This window comes from Rhipicephalus microplus, chromosome 1 (assembly GCF_043290135.1).
Source record: "Rhipicephalus microplus isolate Deutch F79 chromosome 1, USDA_Rmic, whole genome shotgun sequence".
Lineage (NCBI taxonomy): Eukaryota > Metazoa > Arthropoda > Arachnida > Ixodida > Ixodidae > Rhipicephalus > Rhipicephalus microplus.
In genome coordinates, this window is record NC_134700.1 from 175,325,357 (window position 1) to 175,346,261 (window position 20,905).

A 20,905-nucleotide genomic window follows, 5' to 3' on the forward strand; every position below is an offset into this window, starting at 1 on the left:
TAGCAGTCGTTGCCATGAATCAGGGCATGTGAGGGTGACCGCATGCGCAGGAGAGAGCAGATGTTCATATAAAGAGCACCGCAAAATTGATGCGAGAGCGCATGGGAGGAATGGTGGCGTTCGCATCTCAAAGTTTGACGATTAAGCGATGCGTTATGTTGTCGTAAGCTTTATAACGCATAGCTTAATCGTCAAACTTCGCGACAGAGTTCCACAAAAACACTTCATCGGATTCACTGCATCACATCGAAAGCAGCTGGAGCTCGTACACATGTAGCTCGACAGCTAGTCCACACAGTTCTGCAGCCAAGAATTTTATTCCAGGCGCAATTTTAACGGTTAACTTTAGCCCAGTTGGCACAGTTTGAGACTATTAACTGTGATGCTATGCGCGCAATACCAGCGTTACCTCGCATCACTCCCATGCCAACTTTACAGGAGCACGCCCAGCTTAACACAATCGCAGAGCTGGTTACGCGAAGAGAAAAACTCGTGAAATCAAAAGGCAACTTATACCGGTTGTTGCTGCGTTGCATGCTCACTTTCAACATGGCTCTCGCATTGACAACCAGCCCGAGTCTATGCCTCCCTGAGAATTCACAACCATCACATCTAATAAAACAACAAAGTTACGGCGCTCCCAAACACCATCTACAATTGGCGAACGCTCCATCATCGAGGCCCCATGCGCTAACACCTGCAAACTATACACAGATGCTGCTATTCTACAAGACGGCGGAAAGACATCATTTCTGAGTAGTATACGCATACTTTTGTCGGAGGCAACCAGCGTTATCTATCTACGGAAGCCACTCCTCTTGTGATAGAGCTTCAACCTATCCACGACGCAATCCAGGATGCTACCTCCAAGCTGCCCACAATTAGGCAGATGGACGTATACACTGATTTCTTAGGAGCTATTAAGGAGCTCAAGAAAGTACTCAAGGCAATGGAGATCTGCGAAGCGATTCATAAGCGGAACCATAATACGGCTACTTGCGTAAAAGTACATTGGATTCAAGGCCATGCTGCGAACCCACACAACATTGCTGCTGACCAGCAGGCGCACTGCCCTCCAGACATAGACTTTCCAGCCATTCCCCTTTCACCTCAGCCCCTAAACTTACTCCATACCCGTAAATATGTTCTCCGGCAGGATACACGTGCTCTCATTCCACTGTGTGTCTGCTCTCTCCCCCCTCACCTTTCTAGAGAAGAGGAAGTTGTGCTTAGGAGGCTTCGGGCAGGGGTGGCCCTTACACCGGCCGTTATATCGTCATGAAACTGGTCACCTTTACGAGTTGGTGATACGTGCTCGTATTGTCCCACTCCTGCAATGCAAGCAGATATATACCACCTTTTACGGACATGTAAAGGGTTGCAGCCAGAACGCTCCCGTCACCTCGCTCAAGCCGGCCTTCACCACAGCGACACAGCCAATTACAACCGCTGGATACATGAAAACAGATTCCACAAGACAATACTTCACTTCATACACAACACCGGCCTAACAGCACACATTTACCACAAAAATATTATGCCTCAAAGGCAAGTCTTCGACGCAAGAAAAAAAGAAAGCGATGCGTTATCCCATTTCTCGAAGCAAAAGGTGTTAAACCGGCCGTAATTTAGCGCATTTGACCACCTTGCGTCTAATTGACTGAAAAAAAGCATCTAAAAGCAAAACGCTTAACTCGGACGGCTATCTCAAAAACGTTGTGAAAGACTGGGGCTCTTCTCGGCCGCGAAAATTATGGGAACAAGGCATCCTTCAGATGATTCATCACTCAGATCGTTGCATGCTATCGGGTACCATAGTGTGAACTTTAGATAAAGTTTTCATTTACAGCTGCAGTGTCATCTGGTACATTTTCATTTGAACAGCCCTTGTATTAGAAAACACCCTCAAACGATCTATGATGAGGGGTTGCTTATGGCCGCGGTCGAGTGGTGGTTCCACATGGACGCTGTCTTGTGCTGTATTGTGTCGCGTACCTATACTTTAATATTAATATTTGTGTTTCGACGCCCCAAAACACCGACAATATTATGAGGAATTCCGCATCGGAAAGCTTCAGAAATTCAGGCCAGCTGGGTTTCTTTAAAATACACTGAAATCTAGCAGTAATCTGGCAGTAATCATTCTGCCTTCATTGAAATCCAACTGCAGCAGTCAGGATCAAACTCGTGAACTTCGGAACAGCAGCAGGGCACAGTAGTCACCGCACCACCGTGGTGGGCTTGTACTTGCTGATTGTACGTTCACTTCATGGTATTTTTGCGGTGCTACATGAACAGAAGGTGTGCGAAGATCCTGTTTTCATTTTTAGGGTCTTGAACTAATTGTAACGTCTGTTTTTTTTTTTATCCCTGTGGTCGGCTGGGGTGCTTACTCAAGAAAATTCGACAAGTTTTAGCGTTCTGGACACCTGTATTTTACGGATATTTGCATAGCTCTAATTTGTTTCAGAATAAAACAACAGCAAACTACTGTCATGCTTACCTTACTATTGCTACCTGTGATACAGTAGTGCGGTGACACAAGCTTTTTGTGTGTGTGTGTTGCCACACAAATGCGCACTCAATCTTGGCTATCGCAAAAATATTTTCTCTCCAGTGCAGCAGTGCCTTATCTTTGTTCACTTCATCAAACATCCGTCGGCGAAAACAAACCAAAATTGTTTCGTCGGGGGGGGGGGGGGAGAAACACAGTGTTTCCCATTGAACAGCGTCGGAAGGGACTTCGGAAGCGAGAGGGAAACAAGAATAAAATCCGTTTGGCTTATTTCGATTTCGAAGAAACATCGTTTTGTCCTTCGTTTCTTGTTTTTGTCGTAACTGTTGTTGCGTACCCGCTTCGCAGTGTGCGAGAACGCCGGGAGCAGAACGCGGCCGGCACACTCCAGAGACACAGTAAATAGTGGCCCGGCGCCCAAGATAGCTATTTTTCCGGCACTGTGAGCATGGCCAGTCGGAGGCTCACCCTCCGTTTTCTGTCTCGCTCGAAGCAGAACAATTGTATATAGAGGAAACAGTGAGCTTCAGAGGACAACACAACACAAAAACAACAAACTTCTATGTTATTTCAAAAAAAAAAGTGGGAAACAGAGAAACGATTTGTTCTAGCTCGTGAAGTGGCCTCATGTTTACGTTTGCCCTGGACCGTTTGTTGCGGCAAAATAAAGCGCATCACCTAAAAACAAATACCATGCTTATATGATGGGACGCATCTATTCCTAAACAATTTGTTCGAGGCCATTTGTTCAATATTTAATTTGAAAATAGAATTTTCGTTAATTGGGCTTAACTGAGAGTATATTTCTTTATGTCTTCGCAGTATGACCTATAGGTGTAACGCCTTGACCAAAGCCATCCGATGGACCTATTGAATTGTTGAGCTCTCGGAGCTATTCCAAGGACTTTAAGGTTACTGTTTTTTTTTTCATGACGACACTAAACGACAAAATGAGTACGTATAAAGTTTGGTTTCATTTTTGTGAACCGAAATGCAGGTTATGGCTGAAGGACAAAGACCTTTTATTAGGTACTTTAATGGCTTATTTTTCGCTGCACAAAATCAGCGCTCGTACATCATGCTGACTTTATCAAGGTATAAAGTGTTCTTATCTTACCATCAGAGATAATTTCTACAGCCTTTTCTTGCAAAATTGTTGCAACTTTTTACGTATGAATGACCCGCAAGATACTAATAAATTTGAGATTTATATTAGACTGATACATTTAGATTGGTTATCAAGGTAGCAGCACTAACAAGGTTTGTGTACATATACACCTTTCTGAAAGCGTTAGAAATAGTTTCGGTCTTTGTGCCATGAATGCGTCAATATAGGCTTGTTTAAGCTCGTGCCATAAGTAGCAAGTATGATATCGTGTTTTGATGCTTCAACTACTGTGATTAGGCAATGTATTGTGCCCCTGTCCTCACACATTACTCCTGCTGAAATCTATAGGGGCTTTGTAAATAAATAATTAAATAGGTAAAATGAATAAATATGTAAACATACCAGTTCTGCGCACAAACGAAGCTTGATGTGCGCAATACGAGTCCGGATTGAACGTTCTTCACGCTAAGCATACCTTGTGATCCTTAATAGGGTATTTCTTATCCAACCCTGAAAATAGCAACCGATTACCCTGTGGCTTCACTACGTCTTTTTGAGAAAGCTTGCAGGACTCTGACATCATTTCAACTTTGTATCATTGTGCTCTTCTTGATATGTGATGTTTAGCGTTCCAAAAGCACCATCAGATTATGAGAGATGCTGTAGTGGGGGGCTCCGGAAATTTCGACCACCTGGTGTTCTTTATCTTTAACGTGCACTCAAACCTCAGCACACGTGCTTACAGCAGTCTCGCTTTCATCGAAAATGCAGCCGAGTACCTTAGCCACTATAGACTACCACGGTGGGGTGGTTGTCCTCTTCTAATAAATGAATGAATGTATCATCAAATCGAAGCATTACTGCCCCATTTATAGGAGTGCCTTGGGTATGTCCCCATCCTACACACGGAGGACTCGAAGCATGAGATCATTGTTGTTTACTTGTCTCCGCCTCGGCTTTTTTCTTCTTTTAGGTGTTTCAGTGGACAAACTACGTTATTAACGTTAGTTAATGCAATTTGGATATGTTCTAAACGTAGGGGCATGAAATATGTATACAATTTTTCATGCACTGAAGGATATGTTGCTATAGGAGGCTTCAGGTGCAGGCGACCATTAGAACGGCTGTCAATTAACGCAATAGCGCTAGAGAGCTCGTGTCGCAGAAATTGCGCCAGCGGTGTCGGCACCATTGGTTGTGAGCTAAAAATCGAGAAAGAAGCAAATAAAATAAACCATAACATTCTTGGTACCATTGAAGATCGAACCCGGGCCATTCGTCTGGCAAATGAGGTGCCCTACCACTGAGGCACAATATTACTAGCAGCTACTTTGGGGAAAAAACACTATACAGAAATGCCACGTAATGGAAGGAGTCTCATTAACACATTTTGTTCTACAGGTGGCACGACAAAACGAGCCCATACAGCGATATGTAGGTGCATTTAAAAAGCCATCAAATTTCGTCGAAAAAGGCCGAGATAGTGCAACCATCGCGGCTAAGAACTCGCAGGAACTTTCAAAACTTCTCTAAAAATAAACAACTATCTCCATCTAGCGGAAAACATCTAATTCATTTCCAGAGGCGTTCATCAAGAAAACAGCAAACGCTAAATAACGCGCTGCCTCCTATGAACAATAGTGAGACTCTTTACAGCCTCCGAGATGGCGAGCACACGGTGTGTATCTTGGAGGCCATGTGACTCTTGCTTAAGATCAAAAACCGGTGTGTACCAGTCGCACGCTCACCCACTTGTGTGTGTGTGTGTGTGTGTGTGTGTGTGTGTGTGTATAGGTGTGTGTGTGTGTGCGTGTGCGTGTGCGTGTGTGCGTGTGTGTGTGTGTGTGTGTGTGTGTGTGTGTGTGTGTGTGTGTGTGTGTGTGTGTGTGTGTGTGTGTGTGTGTGTGTGTGTGTGTGTGTGTGTGTGTGTGGATTTCGCTATCGCGTTCAACTCTTCAAAACGAAGCTAAAGGGTCCCCCATTTTTTATTTGTTACATTGATACTCAACAAAAAGAGCTAGAGGAGTAAAAAATGAAGGCAGCTTCGCCCTACGGGCAAGCGGAGTTGGGCCGCCCCGCCGCGGTAGTCTAGTGGCTAAGGTACTCGGCTAATGACCCGCAGGTCGCGGGTTCGAATCCCGGCTGCGGTGGCTGCATTTCCGATGGAGGCGGAAATGTTGTAGGCCCGTGTGCTCAGATTTGGGTGCACGTTAAAGAACCCCAGGTGGTCGAAATTTCCGGAGCCCTCCACTACGGCGCCTCTCATAATCATATGGTGGTTTTGGAACGTTAAACCCCACATATCAATCAAAGCGGAGCTAGGCAGTATACTTTGTTTCTTATAGGTTTTTCTCTCTTTTCTGTCTTTTTTTAAATGCGAAGCATTTCTTGGCGAACTTCGGCGACTTTGAGCGTATCTATCTATCTATCTATCTATCTATCTATCTATCTATCTATCTATCTATCTATCTATCCATCTATCTAGCCGCTTACGACTTTAGCTCTCCTGGCCGTTTCATTCATGATATCAATACCAAACTTCGTGTGGCATAACATGACTGTATGAAAAATATATTCGACTAGTCATAACAAGAAAATCATGACATGTATGTCATGAAAGTCATGATTCACAATTCATGATCTTGCAGCTCTCGCGGTGGTTTCGTTCACATGACATGTTGCAAAACTCGTATGGTATCACATGACTGCATGGTGAAAGCAAGCGACAGACCCTAACGTAGAAATCAAGACATGCATGTCATGTAACAACATGATTACATGCCACGCTCATGATGCGCTCGCGGCCATTTCCCTAGTGTCACATACACCAAGTTCGGTATTACAGTACTTGAATGGATGACAAAGGTATGTGACTGGTGCGAATATGATAATCATGAGATACGTGTTATGTAACAACCTGACTACACGCCACGCACATGATGCGCTGGCGGCCGTTTCGCTAGCTTCCCATGTACCAAACTCGATATTACGTGACGTGAACGGACGACATAGGTAAATGACATATCCAAACAGGATAATCATGATATGCGAGTCATGTAACATGACTACATGCCAAACTCATGGTGCGCTCGCGGCCGTTTCGCTAGCTTCACATATGCCAAATTTTGTATTACGTGACGTCAATGAATGACGAAGGTATGTGACTAGCGCAAAAATGATTATTATGAGATGCGTGCCATGTGAGAACATAACTACATACTACAGTCAAGGTACCAATACGTTTCGACGTGACGCGGTGTGCGTGCTCGCTGGCGTTCATTTCGTCGCGTCACGCTGGTCTTGCGACGCCAGGCGCCGGTCTTGCCATATACTCACAGGCGTGTGCACCCTTCATCCCTCTTTTCTTCCACCCCTCCCCTTATCCCCTGTGTAGAGTAGCAGGCTAGAGCGAACTAGCTCAGGCCAACCTCTCTGCCTTCTAATAAATTCTCACTCACAGGCGTGTGCCGTGCTGCGTTGCTTTGACGCATGCGCGTTTGATCGCGTTCGGCGTCCCTTCGTCACGAAAAAAGGGACACGCAGTGTTGTCTGGGTAACGCATCGGCGCGAAAAGCAGCGTGGTACAAACATGATAATTCTGACAGTCGTGTTATGTAAAATATGACAACATACCACGCTCATAGCGTGCTCGCGGCCATTTTGCTAGCTCCACGTACACTAAATTTGGTATCACGTGACGTGAATGGACAACGAAGGTAAGCGACACATTCAAACATGATAATCATGACAAGTAAGTCATGTACGGCATCATTTACCTCCACCTCGTGACATTATGCTGATTTTAAAGTTACATATTAACCTTCCTCATTCGTGCTTCGCATATTGTCGATTCCCACTGTACGTGGGATCTGCCAATTGTTTTTCACTGTATACTTATACTTCCTTCTTACTCTCCATTGGTTTCTTTTTCTTGATATATCTAATTTTCTTCCTATTCTTGCATTTCCTTTTTCTTTTTTCTACTTTCTTGCTTGCTCGCTTTCTTTTAGTTATTTTTGTAGTTGATGTGGTCTTTGTTACTCCAGTTGACGATCGAATGCGACAACATACGACAGTCCGGGTAGCTAGCGTGCTCCGCACTTACAAGGCCAGAGGAAACTAGTACTTCCAGCCCGGTGCTAAGTTGTGACCATATTTACTATTTAAAATATCTGCAATATGACAATACGCTCATATAGGTTGCAGTAGTTGCGCAGATGCGTCGGTATACGAGCCAATTAAATATGGAATGGCTTCTTTCGGATGTCCTGATGATGGCCGTGTAGTGGATTACCGCAGGCGCATGCGGGTATGCCCTGGCCATTTAGGTCAGCAACTGCCTTGCCTGAGCTTCCCTCGCAACGTCATGACGTATTTTTATCCCTTGCTCAACAGATCGGTGCCTCTCAGATACGGAAGACAATGCCCCGCAGATTCCTTATGGGAAGTAGTATAGGGGCTCTTTCCGAAAACGCAATCGGTTACAGGAACTAATGCGGAAGGTTTCTTTTTTGGAATTCTTGAAGAGCGTTGCTTTCACAATTGCAGTTTGGTGATTAGTCAGCAAGGAGGGGGCCCGCACGCCGCGAGGCTCTGCCTGTACCATCAGAAGTTTTCTGAACAAAATTGCAGTGTGATAGTTTGTGCGTCGCTGATTTTTTTTTTACTTCCGCTGAGCTGCGCTTTCGTCACGTATGCTGGTACGTTGGCACGGAGATGCTCGCCTGGCTGGATCCTTCGCGCGATTTTTCCTTCCATCCCTTGTCTCTTTTTGTGACCAGAAGTGCCACAGACAAATATCAACACTATCCCACAGGCATACAGCCTTTCGATTGCCTTGGCTTGCTACAAGGCGGTGAGGGCACTTTGCAAATGAAATTAGCAGGTTCTCGTGCATTTTTCATTCCCTTGTTTTTTTGTCTTTTTTTCGCGTACGTGAGTACGCAAAAAAAGAAACAAAAAGAAGAAACAAAAAACACGTGAACTGCTGCCACGGAAAGTTCCACGCATGCGAAAGCGTCTATTTGCCTCAGGTTACCTTTGTCGCCTTCCCTGTGTACTCAAGCGACCTGGGCAATTATAATATTCATGGGACGGTTCTTTTACTGTTGTAATCTTCAATCTTGGATGTCCTGATGCAACTTTTTCTTTCATGCCCCTCTATGGTTAAATGCATACACACCTTCTCCTGGTGTTTCTTATCCGCTTGTTGTATGACACGAACAGCTGGCAAAAACAAATTTTGGTTCTTTGTAAGTTTTTTTAACCTTTGCAGATGACTAAGCTGATGTACATTGAATGAGAGGCGAAAGAGAAACACTAAGGCTTACCTAGTATCGCATGTATAGAAAAAGTATGCGAGAAAGAATTCAAGTGAACAATACTAAAAGTCATCAACTTTTCGGGTTATCCGGACAAAGGCGTCATTTAATATTTTTCTCTTCGTTACTAGAAAGGCTATCATTCTAATATCAGTAGGATGCTTTTTTTATTTGTCGCACTCTGAAAGAAGGCTATGCAGATAAATTATGACCGAGTTAATCAATTATATATATGCAAACTAGATTCACACATTTATTGGATATGCGGTGCCTCAAGTATTAGCAAGCTCCGTAGGATATGCTTGTCTTCTTTAGTAGTGCTCTGAAAGAAAGCCTTGCATATGAATTGTGATAAATATTATTGGTTGGCCCATTCCACAAAATAAGCACACGAAAAATAACTTTGTTGATGAAAGACACAGAGTGCTCGTAAGTCGAAAAAGATCGCTTTGTGAAACCTTTTGACTCTAATTATGTATCTTTAAGTAAAGCTGTCATAACTCAGTGGATTGCACTGCAATCGAAGTTATGATTTTTTTTTCTTAGTGTGCTCAAGAGGTTAATCAGAAGTGCTGAAGCCAGGATGAGTTGGTCATCCATGGACTTGGCTTGTATTAGCGCGGTAGATATAAGAAGAAAATACAGCTTTCCTTCTTAGATGTACCGCACTATTATAAGCTGAGTATTAGGATATATTGTACCGCGCTAACACAAGCTAAGTCCATTGATATTGAGTTCTGTCGGGTCTTGTACGTAACTCTATTATGCCACCTACTTGTCATAGCAAGTTTATCATATGTCTCCTTTCATATAGGCTCAGTTCCCGTCACCTTCGGCTGCTCTCTTCAAGCATGGTAGTGCCACACTCTTTGATAGGAAAACAGAAATGCTAGCGTACCATGATTCATTTCGTTCAAGTTCATACGGCCCCTGCGCCCAAAAGGGGCACACAAACCTACACTAAAGTAACTCAAACAGCTAGTTTGGATACAATAAAGAATGTATTGCTCCATGCATAGCCCCACTTTCTGTGCTAATAACTGAAAATATGGTAGAGTAATCAGAAGCACAAATTAACAGACGCCTGTAGATAATGGTATTTGAAAATGACGAATATCCCTTCTCACTTGCTCTGCAAGCACTTCCTAGAATTCGCATATGTGATAACATGTGAACATTATTGTGCAGTATCCTTCTTATAATGTTTTCGACGGTATGAGTGCTCAATTTAACCGTGCTTCTTCCTTGCTATTTTTTTTTTACATTTCAGGAGCAGTTCAGGACATGAATGGATATGCCAATGCTGCAGTGGACACCAACGCCCGTAGGAACTTACTGAAGAGAGCCAACTGCCGACGTAAAACTTTGTTTTTGGGAACGGAAACGCCGTGTGGAAACGATAATTCATCGTGAGGAAAAGCGACGGAAAAGACATTCGTGAGAGTAGAAGTCAATACGAGAGGTGGCCATGAGCGTCAGAATTGCTCCGGTCACCACTGAGTGGCCAGCGGTGCTTGTGGGCGCCAACCCGCACTATGCCAGCGTGCTCGTCGAGGGTGACGACACCGGCCACCAGGACAACTGGAGCAGCGCTCAACAAGACCCGTGGGTGGCGAACGACACGACCAGCATGCAAGCCAATCTCAGCCAGTCCTGGCACGAAAACCTTCCGGTTGTAATAACCGTCTCCCTGCTTCTCTGCTTGGTGATCATAGCCACCGTGATCGGCAACATCTTCGTCATCGCAGCCATCATCTGGGAGCGCAACCTGCGTACCGTCAGCAACTACCTGGTGCTCTCGTTGGCCGTTGCAGACTTGATGGTGGCTTGCCTGGTGATGCCACTGGGTGCCGTTTACGAGGTGACGCGCGAGTGGAGAATGCCACCGGAGCTGTGCGACGTGTGGACGTGCTGCGATGTGCTGTGCTGCACCGCGTCCATCTTACACTTGCTCGCGATCGCTGTGGACCGGTACTGGGCGGTGACCATCGTGGACTACATGCGGCAGCGGGACGTTCGGAAGGTGGGCATCATGATCTTCTTGGTGTGGAGCGTGGCCTTCGTAGTGTCTATAGCACCGATCTTCGGCTGGAAGGACAAGGACTCGCGCAGCCGTGTCCTGCACGAGAAGAAGTGCCTGGTGAGTCAGGACGCCGCGTACCAGGTGTTCGCCACGTGCTCCAGCTTCTACGTGCCGCTCATCATGATCCTGCTGCTGTACTGGCGCATCTTCAAAGTGGCCCGCCAGAGGATTCGCCACAAGCCCGGAGCCAAGGCAGTGCTCATAGTTCACAAAGAACCGTCGACGTCGTCCGCCGTGGCTTCCAACGAGAACACGCCTCAGCACAATGCTACCGTCGCGAGCTCACCCGTGCGCAACAGCAGTAATCAGTCGTCGCCCAGCAACGGTATGAACAAAGCCATGCATGGTGGCATCGGCCGCCTTCTCGTGCTCACGAAGCGCGAGAAGAAGCACGTCGAGGAGACGATTGAGTCTCGGCGGGAGCGCAAGGCAGCCAAGACGGTGGCCATCATCACCGGCGTGTTCGTCATGTGCTGGCTGCCCTTCTTCGTCATGGCGCTCGTCATGCCACTGTGCGAGACGTGCGACCCCGGAAAGCTGGTGTTCAGTTTCTTTCTGTGGCTGGGCTACGCGAACTCGATGATAAACCCGATAATATATACCATATTCAGTCCTGACTTTCGCAACGCCTTTAATAGAATACTGTGTGGCAAGAAGCCGCCCATGAGATGACAGGAATGAGATTGCAGATTTGCAGCGGTTACACTGTTGGTTTTTTATCAAGCTTCAGGCCACTCTTGGTGACCTCTATATATGAAAAAAAATTATAACACGTTAACGCATTTTCGCCATCACTTCTGTCAAAGATATTTTTGTATTGACCCGCTAGAACAGAGTTTAAGTAACACTGCACATTTGCTTTCGCTTTTGTGCTTTTCTCGAACCACACAGCTTCAGTTAGCCAAGCCCGGAATGTATTTCATGTGGGTGTCGGGTGGCTTCTTCATGTAAACTATAGTAAGACACTACCCCTATCCCGTAACGAAGCAAAATTGCTAACGCGTCCTTTAATGCATGTGGCTTTAGCCTTTGGGGCTCTGGCGAAAGTCACAGACACTCCACGTAAAGGGTAACTTTGACTTGCCCAAAATCCTGTTGCCTCACACCGGAATCCTGTTGCAAATATCAGCAGGTTCAGATTAGTATATCAGGTCAACAGTATAAAGGGTGCTCAGCTTCCTTGATATAACTTTTAGGTTAGAATTCTTCTGTAGTGATTGCGTTAAACCTGGTGCCAAACACAGCAGAAATGCCCTTGGCAGACTATTCTGCAAGTTTTGTGGGAGGTTCCTACAGCGCATGGGGCTCTGCGCTGTTTGTTAGCCTCCTTCAACGCGCCTTTCTCATTCGCTCAAGCGCAGCGCTTATCACTAAGCACATTCTCTTCATCGACACCTACTCTTCAAACTTGATTACCGCTTTTTGCTTGCATTGCATCGCTGGTTGTTAAAATTTCTGAAGTTTTTGTGAGGGTGTTCATTCATTTGGAGAGTGTATTTTCCGAAGCCACAAAGGCTTCTCCACCAACTCGTCAAGAAGCGCACATGGGCAAGCCTATAAGAAAAAGTGACGAACTCGTTCAGGGGCTGCTTCGAATTTGTCAAGGGACAATGAATCACGTCGTTTACCACGTGCTGGCTCTTCGCCTCACTGACATCAGCGAACGCAGTCAAACTTCCAGAGAAGTGTCCCAGCTCCTCATCAATGTACAGTATATTCATTGTGATATTATCGGACGTCTAGTGTTTGAGTGACAGAAAAAAATGTCTACGTCTTGTCATGCCCAATATGACTGTCACCGTGTAGCAGTTGCACTTTCGGTGATTCGCATTTTGTTGTATAACAATGTCACTGGTTAACCATATGTGTGTTGAGCATCTGTATTTTTCATGTTTTTGTCGCTATGAACTCGCATATTGTACTCACTCTTCTAAAGGTACTAATGTGATACGTTGCCTAACCATACACCTTTTTTTCGGGTGTCCTCGATGTCCCATGCCCTCGTCAATGCATGCATTTGCCCTCTCTAAATCTACTGAGCCCTACGAAGCCGACGTATATAAAAAGCAAGAGCATCGTTTCTCGTGGAGGTAAGTTTTTTTCCAGCAGATGTTAAAAACCCGTACGACGACAGCTTTCGTTATAAGCACACTCGGAATGTGTGTAAGAGAAATTATTTTATAAGGTATGCTGGCATTGTACGCCTAATGATGTCCTTATTATTCTTTAGGAGTGCTAGACTGATAGGTACAAATTCACTGGTATCTAGAACACCCATGCCACCTAATAATGCAAGGATAAGAAACATAAAAAAATAAATTTAGGCGTATGCAACGGTTGAGTGTGCCGTTGCTTACAGAACCGCGGCAAACAATGTGGGTGTTCTTTTCTCATTGAAAAATGAGGAGCTCCTAAACATTTGAACATGAAGACGAAACTGTTCACACAAAAGTCAAGAATTTTCCGCAATGCAATCAGCTAAATCAAACTTTAAAAAACATAGGACATAAGGTACAGTTCTCGGCGAATGAATTATGAGACTCCAAGCGAGTGGTTCTTGGCGGTAAGGGGACGGTGACAGCGAGAGGGCTTTTAAGGGGTGGTTACTGTATACGGAAATTCAGTCTGTGGTGCGCGGTGGACTGCTACAGTCCTTCGAACACATACGGCAAACCAGTCTGTGGTTCGCGGTGGACTGCTGCAGTCCTTTGGAACACGCGCCCGCCACCAGCTCCAGTGGTCTCACGTGGCATGGCCGTGATCGCAGCGCAGTATTATTGCGATAGCAATTACATCACCAGCGAGAGAGCGTGAACAGCGCGCATTAGAGGCGCTTTAGTTACCCCGCTCCTTGCGATAGGCGCTCTTCCTACCTTTAATACCTGTGCTTTGCCCTACGATGTGTGTTCACCCGTGTGCACGATTATAGAGTGATGGGGGCGGTTTTGTACGCCATCTCTTCACCGCTATGCTTGGAGTTACAAATCGCACAAATGTAACTTCACTCGCTGCAGCAACCACATTTGCGAGGAAAACTGACCACTTCGAAAGTCACTGCAGTTTGCGCTCGTCCAATGCGTGTTCTTTTTGGGGCGTCCTTTGTGTTTGACAAGGGCGCTCAACATTTCAAGCTGCCTTGTTGTACTTCGCTTGGCATTCCAAGTACATTCATTTGCTTCTCGCATGTGGTGACAATGGGACTTTTTTTCTGGGTAAGGGGGACACACCATGGCAAGCAATGATATGCTGGTACCACCAAGAAGCGAGACTGATCGGTTGCCTACCGAATGCAAGGACCACATGTCACGAACAGCGTCACGCTCCTCATCAACCTTCCCGCCTTCAGCGACGTTCTCCGAGTGTCATGTTTCAATTGCCGAGTACCGTACTTTTAGAAGCTAGCATAGCACAGCACAGCTAGTTTTACGTATTATATTAAGCGCAAATTGAAAAATAAAACATTAGGATATCAAGGTGCTTGCCTCAGTAATATTAACATAGTTTTTTCTATGCCACGCTAAGAGTTTCCTCCGCACAAGCTTTATTACCAATGCGATGTTCATAAGAAACAAAAGCTGTTACGCCTCCCGTATAGAGAAGGCGCTCTTTCACGTCAATATTTTAATTTCTTGTAGACAGTCTTCTTATCTGTCGAAGCATCACGCCGCGTACACAGTAACGTGTGATATTCGTTGCATTATTGAAATGACGATTTCCCATCCCTTGCTATACAAGACACTCGCTTCAAGTAGTGTCTCAATGTAGCTGCATGCTTTAAACTGGCAGCTTTCCTATGTAAGTGCTTGAAGGCGTCAGCAGAGCAGGTACGCGTAGGAGCCGAATGGTGGCATGTCCAACAGTAAATACTCAAACCTCTCCATCAGCATCCCGTATCAGACTTAGCGTCGACCATCCTGTTCGTTGTGCTCCAAGTTGGTTACCTACATTTATCCCCTCAAGACTCCCGCTGTCTTCCTGCATAGTAAGAGCCTGTTGACAAAGTGTTTCCCTGAAAAAAAAAAAGAGCGCGCTTAGCAAAGTGAGCAGTACCTAAGTAGCAAGACTGCCAAGGCTTTTCGCTCAAGAAATTTCAAAGCAGTCGTGCTATGTAAAGTTGGCATTGTCATTGTACAGTAACATATAGCTGTTCGTGGTTGTCAGTCTCTTCGTGTGGGTGTGAGAATGAGTGTGCCAATGGATGTGTTGTACGCCAATTTATCGTCCCCTTTGACTGTGCTGCTCCCTGAATCTTCAGTGTACATGCTCAACTGACCATATTTATTTTTCGGTGAAACACACTAAACGAGCAGCATTTAGAAGCGTGTTTGTGGTAGCGGGAATGTGCAAGCAACATAGAAGCTGACATGACTGCTTTCTTAGAAAGTAGGCGGGATACCAATACTGAAAATGTTTCAATAAAAAAGAAGCATTAAGTTCGGCCCGTTTTACCACGAGAATTACCTTGCTTGTAAGTTTACTGTCTGCCCTCCAAATGATGATATTCACAAGGAACGTCATGTGGTGACAAAAAATCGAGTGATCGTAAAACAAAGCGGTAATGAACATGACAAATAATAAAGCTTAGAAACGCGCGGATGATATTATTTAAAGTTTTTAAGCAAAAAAAGATGAAACTATGAGATAAAGAGAAATGAAATGAAGTAACCGGAAAAGTAACTCGACGTCGATGTGTACCGAACCGACAACCATTGATTTGAATGATGTGGATTCGGTACCCACCTGCGCCGAGTAATGTTAGTTGTGTTATGTTTATGTGATTTATTATGTTAGCTATTCTATGACAATGACACATTATATTGGCACAGTGTGTTTTATGTGCCCTCTCATTGACATAAAAAGTGCAAGGACCTCTAGATTAAAAGGAGAAACACGTTTTGGTGTAAGATAGTGAAAGGGTACTTTTTGCAACTTTTCTATGAATATTTAAAGGTAGTGTGGCAGTTTTTTTAGTTTGTCAAGCTCATAGCGTCTTTTTGGGGAGTGGGGGGGGGGGGGGGGGAGAGAGAGAAAAACTATTTATTGAATGAAGCTTGTGAGGGAAGCTGGGAGGGTCCGTTATTCCAGCAGGAACCCTATGGCTTGGACAGCCCACCGAGCTCGAGCGACGAGTTGACGCTGCTCGACCAGGTCTGGCTGAGAGATCGCAGCCTCCCACGCTTTGCTGAGGGGGGGAGTAAAGTTCTTTACAGCGCTCAAGGCGCAAACAGTGTCATGGCGTGCCATTTCCTACTATTATCGCGATGGAGGTCTGTACGAGGTTTTGGTTAATCGGTGTTAAAGATGGACGCATACAGCAACATGAACAGGAACCGACGAACAGGAGTGGATAGTGCGTTTGAACCTTTTGGTTATCACTGGCTCTTGTACCATTGACGGTTATTTCATGGTATTCCAAATGTCTTTGCGTTGCGTACTCTGCTTCATCTCGTGTTTTGTTATTCTGTGTCCCATGATAAATTGTGTATTTTTTTTCTTTGATTGCGATACGTGTATCACTAAATGCACACATCTTTGTGTAGCAGCATGTGCGTTTTAATGAAGCAGGTTTTTTCAGGTGTCGGAGCGATGGGGAATAATAGAAGCATGCGACTGTTCAAGGCGCTGAAGTCTGACTGCCTAAACTCATTTTGTTAGAAAAGAGCATGTACGGCACCGGTTCTATTCCCAGGATTGGCGGACAACTGTATGTAGCGGCGCTTCTCAGCAGATAGCAACGATGTACTGTCATAGCTGACTGAGAATTAGTTGGAAAAATCAAACCTCTTGAAAAAAGCTTCGATTTTCATATGGCAGATACTGAGTGGAAAGTTTTCGTCAAATTGCAGCATCGCTTTACAAAGGACGCGATTACATGTGTTTTACAAATTATGTGTGGTGTGCACTTATCTGAGTGGTGTGGACATATTCCTGTATTGAAAAACTTGGGCTGAGTGCGTAAGTGTTGCGCTATGTATAGCCTTTTGTGTGTTATCTAATATGCGGTGTCAACTTTTGCGCAAGAGAAGACGAGTAGCCGGTGCCACGCCTTGGCACCAACCTCTCCTTAAATGCACTTAACAAAAAATAAAGTCATGACTTACAAGAAATATTAAGCACCGCCCATTTGAAATACACGGGGCCCCATTGTAATATATAAGACAACATGGGAAGCGTCAAGTTTTGTATAGGGACACTCTCATTTGACTAGATTATTCAAATAAGACTCTGATGTATAGAACCGGGAGGCATTTTCGATAACAACCTTTTTTCGCCAGATATTATTTCTCTACGCCAATTTTTCATTCAATTAGGGCCAGCCTCCATTTTTTTCAACAAAATACGGTGTTCCTTGTTCATGCAGACAAATCCTGGTGATATTTTTGCGCGATATTACCGGTATAATTAGATGTCAGTGATTAAACCATAAGATATAGTGGTAATACGTGATGTGCCATCGCTATTGCTTCAGTTTCGTACAAATCAAGGTAACGACAGCTTGCCTCGAGGTGCCGAAAGGTCACGCGTGAAAGGGTTCATGCAACAGAGTGACTTTCTGAATAACTTGTTGCAAGATTATAGTCGGTACATGGTGCGAAGCGTGATTGCCACTGAATTACCGAACGCAGTTTTATCAGTGGTAAGAACGATTATGGCTCCCCCTAAAAAATATGCGAATGGTCGGATATTGACCAAATATGTGGAATATTTGTTTGTAAGACGAGCTGTGTTCCACATATTTTCCACTCGGAAGGAGATCTTCGCTATTCCCACTTTCGTTTCACTTTCGGGGTAATTGTAGAGGTTCTTTTTGGCAAGGACGTCGGAAGGTATTGTCTTCTTTTGGTTGCGTAATACTCAAGTTGTTAATAAACTCTCCCGAGTAAGCACGTACGTATTTAATTGTTGAACTTCTTATTGCTTTTATATATGAATGTCAGTGTATGGCAGATTGGTATGGTAGAGTCGCATGTATAATGATGACATGTAGAATGAGCATGTAAAATGCAGGATACCGAGATCTCTTTTCAGTTCTTACAATTTGGAAAAAGATATATCGTAATCACAGCCATTGAGGCTGACAGATGAAGTCACATCTGTTAAGCGTACAATTTCTGGTAAGTCACATTGTCAAAAAAAATCATGCGTTTATTTTACATGTAATGATGCGGCAAATTATAGGTTTTGTGATTCTCTACACTTGTTAACTTCTCATACGTTAGTGCTAGGGGTCTGACACTGAGCAGTATTGCCCACGAAGATTCCATGACAAATTTTTTTAAAACGGCCGTTGTAATAGGGAGATACGTTTACCTCGGTGATCTTTACTATTTCCACAGACAACAGCGCGGGCCAGATCGGGATACATGTGTAAATAGGGTAATTGAAATTGTATAACGTTGCCTGTGTGAGTGACTTGAAGATTACTTATTGTTACAGTAAATCTTTGTTGTTACAGAGTGTGCATAACACGATTGTTACCTACAATATCTTGGTCGAGGTCATTAACAATACCTTGACACATATCGATATCTGCTTGTGTATATTAATACATACGTGTGTAAATTAATACATACAACACAAGGTTCCCGAGCTTCAATTTCGTGCGTAGCATTTGGGTTTTATTGTTGCGGTTAAAAGAACAAGGTGGTGTGTACAAATGCTGGATCTGCGGAATATATAATTACATATATCTTCGGTATATTCATTCATGAATAAATATTATTCTGCCTGTTGAATTACAAAATACAGTTCCTGTTTTATTTAAACTTCATGATTGCGAAAGCGTATGAAATGATATTTTTATACTGGCTGCCGAGGTCCGTGCAAAATGATTGTCAGTTGTGCCTTGACAGCACCGCACTTCCAAGCAATTGATATATACCGACTGTTTTCGCATCTTTCATGACAGCCGGTTTTCGTATCGCAAATCATGATATTAGTAGCACGAAGGCTGGCCACTGGCCGGATCACAAAATTGCTTGAACAACGAAAAGTTATTGTGTGAGACACATTGACGAATATATAAGAGAGACAATAGGATGAGGAAAAGGCAGGGAGGCTAATATGAAGTTGGAGCGTATGGTTTGCTATTTTGAACTAAGGGAAAGAGGAATGGGGAATAAAGATGAGAAAGAAAGCGAAAAGTGAAATAGACGCGCGAAAAAAGGAAAAAAAAAGTGAGCGGGGGGCTATAGCCTATTCACAAGGGCACTATCACGCAAAAAATTCAATAAGGCCTTCACTATTCTTCTGTGTGAAGACAGATCATGACGGCTTTCAAACACTGACTGTTCTGACAAGGGTATGTCGTTATGCGGGCTGTCTTTGCCCGCTGTAACGGGGGAGTGACAGAGAAGGTGCTCAATTGTTTCATCGCTGCTGCAATGATCGCAAGCAACACTGTCGTCTATGCCGATTCAGAAGGCAAAATCTTCAGTGAAAGCGACACCAAGCCACAGTCCGCAAAGCACCATTGTGTGATGTCAAGAAAGTCCGGACAGTGGCCGAAGTTGACGAGACGGGTCCAGCCAATGCAGCTGCGTGTGCCGTAAGCACTCAGCGTTTCACAGAAATTTTACTTTGTCATTAGCATTTTTTTTTCAAATTTTCATTGCATATACTATATGCGGATATCAGTATGTGCTAGAGAGACGATTCCACGCACCACAATATCAATAACAAGGCTAGTTACAATGTTTGTTCGCTGGTGCAACCGTCCCACGACAAGACATGGCCGTTCTTTGGAATTGGTTGTGCGGCTGATGGCGAGCCATTAGAAGAACAAACTGCTTATGGAAGTAGAACTATAGTAATTGGAAAATCCGCAGCTCTCACTACGTATACTCGCACTTTGTAGTTCCTGTTTCTTTGAGCTGTACCTTACACAATACGTTGTCGGATGCCTTGTTAATTTGCATTATACATCAACGAAGCTTGTATAAGTGATATGGGCTATCGTCCTCTTTCAGATATATAAATGGATTATTAGCGGTAACTACAGCTAATATCATGCGTAAACAGATTCATTGACCTCGGAAATTCATGCATTTTGACACCAGTAATGTCTCCATTGCTCGCACATTGCAAGGGCTGTAACGCGGATCTTGTGGTACTTGCACTCTTTCGCGACCCACCATGTTAGTATAGCAGTTCGCGTGTCGTACATAGGCATGAGTTCAAGGTATACGCCCTGCACACGGGACTTCATGTTAACCCCTTAAAACATCCTTGGCTCTTTCCCTAACCTAAGTAAACATGATTGATCTATCTATTCTATATTTATGAACACTTCCGGGTGCAAGCCGTGGTGGCTTTGGCTCGGAGCACTCGGGCAAAAACCACGGTGGAGGAGGAGTTACGAGATATAATGCTGACCGAAAGGTTGTGTGATTGAATGCCGGCCACGGAGGCCGCATTTCTTATGGAAGCAAATCTGCTTGAGACTCATGCACTTAGATTTTAGGTCAGTGTTCAAAAGCCCCTGGTGGTCCAAATTTCTGGAGCCTGCCACCACGGCGTCCTTACTAATTATATCATGGTTCTGGGGACATTATACTCCAACAGTTATTATCAATATTATTACTCTCTCGTAACCAGTAACTTTTCTTTTCAAATGAACTGACCACCACTTATTTTTGATTTCCCAACAATCTGGGTATCGAGAGGGGTTGCAGCTTACGCATACTACGTTTCATTAGCTGATATGCGAATGGTAAGTTACTATGTGCTTTAGCACAGCAGTCGAGCACTGAGTAGTTGTACAGTCGTGATATAGAAAAAATACCGCAGCTTGCTTGAACCAGAGGCCTAACGCTAAAGTGACAGTGGAGCTGAAAGACATCTTTTGAAGCCCTGGCTGAAGCTGTTTAGCTAATTAT

The 20,905-nt window shown here is 44.3% G+C and overlaps 1 long non-coding RNA gene and 1 pseudogene across 2 annotated transcripts in view; one reads left to right on the plus strand and one right to left on the minus strand.

Moving 5' to 3' along the window:
* Positions 1-20,905, minus strand: part of LOC142769015 (uncharacterized) — a 637,773-nt gene that overhangs the window by 159,533 nt on the left and 457,335 nt on the right. The window lies entirely within an intron of this gene.
* LOC142761791 (5-hydroxytryptamine receptor pseudogene) lies at positions 10,249-16,000 on the plus strand (annotated as a pseudogene). The gene has a single exon (XR_012894008.1). The product of XR_012894008.1 is annotated as a 5-hydroxytryptamine receptor pseudogene (transcript).